The sequence below is a fragment of the Nerophis ophidion genome, linkage group LG08 (assembly GCF_033978795.1).
Source record: "Nerophis ophidion isolate RoL-2023_Sa linkage group LG08, RoL_Noph_v1.0, whole genome shotgun sequence".
Lineage (NCBI taxonomy): Eukaryota > Metazoa > Chordata > Actinopteri > Syngnathiformes > Syngnathidae > Nerophis > Nerophis ophidion.
In genome coordinates, this window is record NC_084618.1 from 21,183,884 (window position 1) to 21,194,638 (window position 10,755).

Below are 10,755 nucleotides of genomic sequence, written 5' to 3' on the forward strand. Positions count from 1 at the left end.
TGACACTTTTTGTTTCCCAAAGCGTTGACGCGTCATATTCGTAGTTGCCTGTCAGTCGCTGCGGTGTTTTTTTTTTTTTGGTTTTTTTTTACGCCGAGTACAGACCACACAGAGCGGGTTTTTAATTGGATCAGGTTCAAACTGTGTGCTTGGAACAACACGTGAGATGGCGACATGGTGAAGCATCTCCTTTTTCTGTTTGGCACGACTTACCAAAAGTTATGGGTAGCCAGTAATCTTTACAGGTGAATTTGACACGAATAATGCTAAACTTTTGAATGTCCAACTGATTAATCGTTCCTGGTAATCTCTAACAAGGAACTGAACAGCAGTGAATGGATCACAACATGGTTAGAATTGATATTTAAACATCCTCTTCATCAGATTTTAACATCATGTGATGTGAGACAGTGTCTACCAATCGATTGAACATTGCGAACATGCACCAATAGCCATCCATCGATCTTCTTCTGCTTATCCGAGGTCGGGTCGCGGGGGCAGCAGCCTGAGTAGGGAAGCCCAGACTTTCCTCTCCCCAACCACTTCGTCTAACTCTTCCCGGGGGATCCCGAGGCGTTCCCAGGCCAGCCGGGAGACATAGTCTTCCCAACGTGTCCTGGGTCTTCCCTGTGGCCTCCTACCGGTATTGTGAATAAACTACCGGACTATAAGGTGCACTTAAAATCAAATTTTCGGTGGCCATGGATGAAGCGCTGGCTGTCCAATGTCGTGGACCCGTCTCCGCTCGGGATGGTCTCCTGCTGGCCCCACTTTGGAGTGGACCCTCACTATTATATTGGATCAACTATGGACCGGACTCTCACTATTATATTAAATCCACTATTGACTAGACTCTCACACTCTTATGTTAGATCCACTATGGACTGGACTCTCACACTATTATGTTAGATCCACTACGGACTGGACTCTCACACTATTATGTTAGATCCACTATGGACTGTACGCCCACACTTTTATGTTAGATCCACTATGGATTGGACTCCCACTCTTATGTTAGATCCACTATGGACTGGACTCTCACTATTATGTTTGATCCACTCTGGACTGGGCTCCCACTCTTATGTTAGATCCGCTCTGGACTGGACTCTCACTATTATATTAGATCCACTATTGACTGGACTCTCACACTATTATGTTAGAACCACTATGGACTGGACTCTCACTATTATGTTAGATCCACTATAGACTGGGCTCTCACAATCTTATGTTGGATCCACTATGGACTGGAATCTCACTATTATATTAGATCCACTATGGACTGGACTCTCAGACTATTATGTTTGATCCACTATGGCCTGGACTCTCACACTATTATGTTAGATCCACTATGGACAGGACACTCACAATATTATGTTAGATCCTCTATGGACTGGACTCTCACTATTATATTAGATCCACTATAGACTGGACTCTCACACTATTATGTTAGATCCACTATGGACTGGACTCTCACTATTATATTAGATCCACTATAGACTGGATTCTCAAACTATTATGTTAGATCCACTATGGACTGGACTCTCACTATTATGTTGGATCCACTATGGACTGGACTCTCACACTATTATGTTAGATCCACTATGGACAGGACTCTCACACTATTATGTTAGATCCACTATGGACTGGACTCTCACTATTATATTAGATCCACTATGGACAGGAGTATGACTATTATGTTTGATCCACTATTGGCTGGACTCTCACACTATTTGTTGGATCCACTATAGACTGGACACTCACACTATTATGTTAGATCCACTATGGACTGGACTCACACTATCATGTTAGATCCACTATGGACAGGAGTATGACTATTATGTTGGATCCACTATTGGCTGGACTCTCACACTATTTGTTAGATCCACTATAGACTGGACACTCACACTATTATGTTAGATCCACTATGGACTGGACTCTCACACTATTATGTTAGATCCACTATGGACAGGACTCTCACACTATTATGTTAGATCCACTATGGATAGGACTCTCACTATTATATTAGATCCACTATGGACTGGACCCTCACACTATTATGTTAGATGCACTATGGACTGGATTCCCACTATTATGTTAGATCCACTATGGACAGGACTCTCACAATATTATGTTAGATCCACTATGGACTGGACTCTCACTATCATATTAGAACCACAATGGACTGGACTGTCACACTATTATGTTAGATCCACTATTGACTGGACTCACACAATTATGTTAGATCACCTATGGACTGGACTCTCACTATTATATTAGATCCACAATAGACTGGACTCTCACACTATTATTTTAGATCCACAATGGACTGGACTCTCACTATTATATTAGATCCACGATAGACTGGACTCTCACACTATTATGTTAGATCCACGATAGACTGGACTCTCACACTATTATGTTAGATCCACTATGGACTGGACTCTCACACTATTATGTTAGATCCACTATGGACTGGACTCTCACACTATTATGTTTGATCCACTATGGACTGCACTCTCACAATTATGTTAAATCAACTATGGACTGGACTCTCACTATTATATTAGATCCACTATAGACTGGACTCTCACACTATTATGTTGGATCCACTATGGACTGGACTTTCACTATTATGTTAGATCCACTATGGACAGGACTCTCGCACTATTATGTTAGATCCACTATGGGCTGGACTTTCACTATTATGTTAGATCCACTATGGACTGGACTCTCATACTATTATGTTTGATCCAATATGGATTGGACTCTCACACTATTATGTTAGATCCACTATGGACTGGACTCTCACTCTTATGTTAGATCCACTATTGACTGGACTCTCACACTATTGTGTTAGATCCACTATGGACTGGACTCTCACTCTTATGTTAGATCCACTATTGACTGGACTCTCACACTATTATGTTAGATCCACTATGGACTGGACTCTCACACTATTGTGTTAGATTCACAATGGACTGGACTCTCACATTATTTTGTTAGATCCACTATTGACTGGACTCTCACACTATTATGTTAGATCCACTACGGACTGGACCTTCACACTATTATGTTAGATCCACTATGGACTGGACTCCCACCCTTATGTTAGATCCACTATTGACTGGACTCTCACTATTATATTAGATCCACTATTGACTGGACTCTCACACTATTATGTTAGATCCACTATGGACTGGACGCCCACACTATTGTGTTAGATTCACGATGGATTGGACTCTCACACTATTTTGTTAGATCCACTATGGACTGGACTCTCACACTATTTGTTAGATCCACTATAGACTGGACTCTCACACTATTATATTTGATCCACTATGGACTGGACTCTCACACTATTTGTTAGATCCACTATAGACTGGACTCTCACACTATTATATTAGATCCACGATGGACTGGACTCTCACTATTACGTTAGATCCACTATGGACTGGACACTGACTATTATGTTTGATCCACCATTGACTGGACTGTCAAACTATTATGTTAGATCCACTACGGACTGGATGCCCAAACTATTATGTTAGTTCCACTATGGACTGGACTCTCACACTATTTTGTTAGATCCACTATGGACTGGACTCTCACTATTATATTAGATCCACTATAGACTGGACTCTCACACCATTATGTTGGATCCACTATGGACTGGACTCTCACTATTATGTTAGATCCACTATGGACTGCACTCTTACTATTATATTAGATCCACTATTGACTGGACTCTCACACTATCATGTTAGATCCACTATGGACTGGACTCTCACACTATTATGTTAGATCCACTATGGACTGGACTCCCACTATTATGTTAGATCCACTATGGACTGGACTCTCACAATATTATGCTAGATCCATTGCACCGGTCACCCTCTGCGGTCCTTTCCAAGGTTTCTCATTGTACCATTGGTTGGAGTTTTTCCTTGCCCTGATGTGGGATCTGAACCGAGGATGTCGTTGTGGCTTATGTAGCCCTTTGAGGAACTCCTGATTTAGGATTTTATAAATAAACATTGATTGATTGATTGAAATTTAATCACCTGCCAGCTGTGTCTCGCCGTCAGCATGACCACGCCCACGTCGTGATTGAGGGCTACATAAACAAACATTTATTGACTGATTGATTGAATTTAAAAGACGGGTTTGAGTTTCATAATTTAATCTGTCGAGAGTTGAGGACTATTTGACTATCAAAATAGTTTTAGCCTTACAGACTGATTTAGGCTGACACGGGTTTCGAAAAATAGTGAAACATGGACAACTCATTTTTTTTTTTTTTTTTTTGCATTCAGTAGTCCTCTTCCTACACGACCACTGCCGTGTCCAACTAGCCGCGCTCCGCATCGATCCACTTCGGATGGCGGGAACACTCGGCCCGAAGCCCACGCAGACGTCGAGAGTTGGGAAAGAACCAATCAGCCGTCATTTTAGTTCTGCTTCAAGCTCTCCTTTCGGGCGGCCTAACGGAGCGTGACATCATTAATGGGGAAAGGAAAAAAAAAAAAGCCTGCCTCTTTTTTCATGTAGGAGTTGAAGTGGTGAGTGTGTGTTCCTGAGTCTTGGACCATTTTATTTTAAAGGTGCCGCGTCCTACGGTTTTTCAGAGTACAGGTCAGAGGAGCTTCAATACCGTTAGCCTTGAAGAAAATGCGAATTATATCTAAGTACTTTACATAGAGAAACCCAATATCTGAGTTACATTTTTCAACCAGTCGAGGTGGCACTGAGAGCAGGTGGGTGAAGAGTCTTGCCCAATTATGGAAGAAGTGATGGCAGAAGTGAGGATCGCACCTGGAATCCTCAAGTTGCCGGCACGGTCGGCTACTCTACCAACCGAGCTGTACCGCCCCAGAAAGAAAACCTACAAACGTATATAGCGCTTTTCTCTAGTGACTCAAAGCCCTTTATATAGAGAAACCCGATATCTGAGTTACATTTTTGAACCAGTCGAGGTGGCACTGGGAGCAAGTGGGTGAGGTGTCTTGCCCAAGGATGGCAGAAGCAGGGATCGAACCTGGAACCCTTAAATTGTTGGCACAGCCGGCCACTCTACCAACCGAGTTGTACCGCCCCAGAAAGAAAACCTACAAACGTCTATAGCGCTTTTGTCTTGTGATTTAAAGCACTTTACATAGAGAAACCCAATATCTGAGTTACATTTTTCAACCAGTCGAGGTGGCACTGAGAGCAGGTGAGTGATGAGTCTTGCCCAAGCATGACAGAAGCGAGGATCGAACCTGGAACCCTCAAGTTTTCAGCGCAGCCGGGCTCTCTGTACTAATCGAGCTGTACCGCCCCAGAAAGAAAACCTACAAACGCCTATAGTGCTTTTTTCTAGTGACTCAAAGCTCTTTACATAGAGAAACCCAATATCTGAGTGACATTTTTCAACCAGTCGAGGTGTTACTAGGAGCAGGTGGGTGAAGAGTCTTGCCCAAGGATGGCAGAAGCGGGGATCGAACCTGGAACCCTCAAGCATGGTCGGCTACTCTACCAGCCGAGCTGTTCCGCCCCAGAAAGAAAACCTACAAATGTCTATAGCGCTTTTCTCTAGTGACTCAAAGCACTTTCTATAGAGAAACCCGATATCTGAGTTACATTTTTCAACCAGTCGAGGTGGCACTGGGAGCAGGTGGGTGAAGAGTCTTGCCCAAGGATGGCAGAAGCGGGGATCTAACCTGGAACCCTCAAGTTGTCGGCACGGCCACTCTACCAACCGAGCTGTACCGCCCAAGAAAGAAAGCCTACAAACATATATAGCGCTTTTCTCTAGTGACTCAAAGCACTTTACATAGAGAAACCCAATACCTGAGTGACATTTTTCAACCAGTCGAGGTGGCACTGGGAGCAGGTGGGTGAAGAGTCTTGCCCAAGGATGGCAGAAGCAGGGATCAAACCTGGAATTCTCAAGTTGCCGGCACGGCCACTCTACTAACCGAGCTGTACAGCTCCAGAAAGAAAACCTACAAACGTATATAGCGCTTTTCTCCAGTGACTCAAAGCCCTTTATATAGAGAAACCCGATATCTGAGTTACATTTTTCAACCAGTCGAGGTGGCACTGGGAGCAAGTGGGTGAGGTGTCTTGCCCAAGGATGGCAGAAGCATGGATCGAACCTGGAACCCTCAAATTGTTGGCACAGCCGGCCACTCTACCAACCGAGTTGTACCGCCCCAGAAAGAAAACCTACAAACGCCTATAGCGCTTTTCTCTAGTGACTCAAAGCTCTTTACATAGAGAAACCCAATATCTGAGTTACGTTTTTCAACCAGTCGAGGTGGCACTGAGAGCAGGTGAGTGAAGAGTCTTGCCCAAGCTTGACAGAAGCGAGGATCGAACCTGGAACCCTCAAGTTTTCAGCGCAGCCGGCCACTCTGTACTAATCGAGCTGTAGCGCCCCAGAAAGAAAACCTACAAACGCCTATAGCGCTTTTCTCTAGTGACTCAAAGCTCTTTACATAGAGAAACCCGATATCTGAGTTACATTTTTCAACCAGTCGAGGTGGCACTGGGAGCAGGTGGTTGAGGTGTCTTGCCCAAGGATGGCAGAAGCAGGGATCGAACCTGGAACCCTCAAATTGTTGGCACAGCCGGCCACTCTACAAACCGAGCTGTACCGCCCCAGAAAGAAAACCTACAAACGTCTATAGCGCTTTTGTCTAGTGATTTAAAGCACTTTTTTATAGAGAAACCCAATATCTGAGTTACATTTTTCAACCAGTCGAGGTGGCACTGGGAGCAGGTGGGTGAGGAGTTTTGCCCAAGGATGGCAGAAGCAGGGATCAAACCTGGAATTCTCAAGTTGCCGGCACGGCCACTCTACCCACCGAGCTCTACAGCTCCAGAAAGAAAACCTACAAACGCCTATAGCACTTTTCTCTATTGACTCAAACCACTTTCTGTAGAGAAACCCAATATCTGAGTGACATTTTTCAACCAGTCGAGGTGGCACTGGCAGCAGGTGGGTGAAGAGTCTTGCCCAAGGATGGCAGAAGCGGGGATCGAACCTGGAACCCTCAAGTTGCCAGCACGGTCGGCTACTCTACCAACCGAGCTGTACCGCCCCAGAAAAAAAACCTACAAACGCTTATAGCGCTTTTATCTAGTGACTCAAAGCTCTTTACATAGAGAAACCCAATATCTGAGTGACATTTTTCAACCAGTCGAGGTGGCACTGGGAGCAGGTGGGTGAAGAGTCTTGCCCAAGGATGGCAGAAGCGGGGATCTAACCTGGAACCCTCAAGTTGCCGGCATGGCCACTCTACCAACCGAGCTGTACCGCCCCAGAAAGAAAACCTACAAACATATATAGCGCTTTTCTCTAGTCACTCAAAGCACTTTACATAGAGAAACCCAATATCTGAGTTACATTTTTCAACCAGTCGAGGTGGCACTGGGAGCAGGTGGGTGAAGGGTCTTGCCCAAGGATGACAGAAGCGAGGATCGAACCTCGAACCCTCAAGTTGCCGGGACATTCACTCTACCAACCGAGTTGTACCGCCCCAGAAAGTAAAGCTACATCGTGCATGCTCGGTTAGCATATTGGCTTTTGAATAACAATAATAATGATAGGCCTTTATTCACAGTTCAGTGCTCATAAACAGGACCTAGGGCGGGGTCAGCAACCCGTGGCTCTTTAGCGCTGCCCCGGTGGCTCCCTGGTCCTCTTTCAGAGAAGTGCGAAAATGCAAGAAGTTTAATATATTTTCTGTAGGAGAACAAACATGGCGCAAACCTTCCAAATTATTAGGAATTTCACTGTTTTTGTTACACCTGCTTCCCCGATGAGCGTATTTGGCAAGCGTCGTTTTTGGCAGGAGGGAAACTATGGACAGTGTGGTTAACAAGCATGGCATGGCATGAAGGGAGTAGAGGTATAAAGTCGCCAGGCTGACCACCTGGCAACTACAGGTTTAAATAGTAGACATGATTCGTGCAAACAGGTGTGAGACATGAGGACAGGGGTGTGACATGAAGACAGGGTGAAAACTAATGAGTTGCTATGGTAACAAAAAAAAAAACAGGAGGTGCAAAAACAGGAACTGATAGTCCAAAAATCAAGACCGAACATGACCAAAACAAAACATGATCCCATTGACGTGACAATGGTACACTTTCAGGGAACATCGGGAGGTAGGACCTGGTGGAGGTCTGTGCTCTTGAGTGCTTTTCAAGTTATCATCGGCACCAAATTGTTGATTTTTTAATCTAGTGAACAAGAAGGAACTTTGTAAGTGCACTTGCCTGAAAGAAAATCAACATTTTTAAACCCCTCCATAAGTCAAATGATTACGCGCACGGCGCCGAGTTGTCTGACATCCACCGAACGCCGATTATTTCCCATCGCTCCGAAATTCCGAACGGCGGTGGTGAGTTGCATGCAGCTCACGTCACTTTTTGCGGCGGCGTGTGGTTTTATATCCTGACAGCATATTTACCCTGCCTTGAGAGGGATGAGCGGCACCGTAGCGGCGCGGCGAAGGAACCCTGCAGAATATGAACAGATCGATCCAGAAACTGTCGGTGAACATTTCAAAGTTTGCTGTGAGCAGATGTGCTTGTGAATAATTGACGCGGAAGGCAGGGTATTTAATGTCTATGCTGTGTCTTACTACAAACCCCGTTTCCATATGAGTTGGGAAATTGTGTTAAATGTAAATATAAACAGAATACAATGATTTGCAAATCATTTCAACCCATATTCAGTTGAATGCACTACAAAGAGAACATATGTGATGTTCAAACTCATAAACTTTATTTTTTATTTTTTGCAAATAATAATTAACTTAGAATTTCATGGCTGCAACACGTGCCAAAGCAGTTGGGAAAGGGCATGTTCACCACTGACTGTCTTACATCACCTTTTCTTTTAACAACACTCAATAAACGTTTGGGAACTGAGGAAACTAATTGTTGAAGCTTTGAAAGTGGAAATCTTTCCCATTCGTGTTTTATGTAGAGCTTCAGTCGTTCAACAGTCCGGGGTCTGTGCTGTCGTATTTTACGCTTCATCACATTTTCGATGGGAGACATGTCTGGACTGCGGGCGGGCCAGGAAAGTACCCGCACTCTTTTACAACGAAGCAAAGCTGTTATAACACGTGGCTTGGCATTGTTTTGCTGAAATAAGCAGGGGCGTCCATGATAACGTTGCTTGGATGACAACATATGTTGCTCCAAAACCTGTATGGACCATTCAGCATTAATGGTGCCTTCACAGATGTGTAAGTTACCCATGCCTTGGGCACTAATGCACCCCCATACCATCACAGATGCTGGCTTTTGAACTTCGCGCCTAAAACAATACGGATGGTTATTTTCCTCTTTGTTCCAGAGGAAACCACGTCCACAGTTTCCAAATATAATTTGAAACGTGGACTCGACAGACCACAGAACACTTTTCCACTTTGCATCAGTCCATCTTGAATGAGCTCGGGCCCAGCGAAGCCGGCGGCGTTCCTGGGTGTTGTTGATAAATGGTTTTCGCTCAGCATAGTAGTGTTTTAACTTGCACTTACAGATGTAGCGACCAACTGTAGTTACTGACAGTGGTTTTATGAAGTGTTCCTGAGCCCATGTAGTGATATCCTTTACACACTGATGTCGGTTTTTGATGCAGTACCGCCTGAGGAATCAAAGGTCCGTAATATCATCGCTCACGTGCAGTGATTTCTCGAGATTCTCTGAACCTTTTGATGATTTTATGGACCGTAGATGGTAAAATCCCTAAATTCCTTGCAATAGCTCGTTGAGAAATGTTGTTCTAAAACTGTTCGACAATTTGCTTACATAGTGGTGACCCTCGCCCCATCCTTGTTTGTGAATTACTTAGCATTTCATGGAAGCTGCTTTTATACCCAATCATGGCACCCACCTGTTCCTAATTAGCCTGCACACCTGTGGGATGTTCCAAATAAGTGTTTGATGAGCATTCCTCAACTTTATCAGTATATATGCCACCTTTCCCAACTTCTTTGTCACGTGTTGCTGGCACCAATTTCTAAAGTTAATGATTATTTGCAAAAAAAAAATGTTTATCAGTTTGAACGTCAAATATGTTGTCTTTGTAGCATATTCAACTGAATATGGGTTGAAAAGGATTTGCAAATCTTTGTATTCCGTTTATATTTACATCTAACACAATTTCACAACTCATATGGAAACGGGGTTTGTACTTGGATTTTGTGCATGCATCTCATTGATTTTCGTTTATATCACTGTGGAGAGGCGGAGCCGGCGAACGAGCAGCAGGGCAGGGCATGCTGGAGCCCAGCCCATGATGGCGGCGAGGAGGTGGAGAATGCGGCCGAGCGGCGAGGCGGGGCATGCCGGGAGCGACGCCGCAGTCATGTGCAGGTGTGTGGATCGCGCACCAGTACACAATTAAATTATCTCCTCACGATGTATAAAAGGGGAGAAGGAGGAGAGATCGGGGGAAAGAGAGGAGGAGAGCCCGCAGCAGCGACCAGGGACGACGACGACGACGGCTGAAAAGCGGACCGTGGGCGAGCAGTGGAGAGGAGCAGCTGAAAAGCGATCCGACCTGAAGACAAAGCTTTATTTGAAAAAAATAAAAGAGTCAAATCTGCTCAAAAGCAATGTCCTTCCTAGGTGGTCCATTTAACCCGAGCGACGACGGCAAGAGTCGTTCACAATCACAATTAGGTTTTATAATTACCCGACTGTATGCCTGAGAATGGCTTCGGAGGGCGAAAAAGACAGATTCTGCAGCCA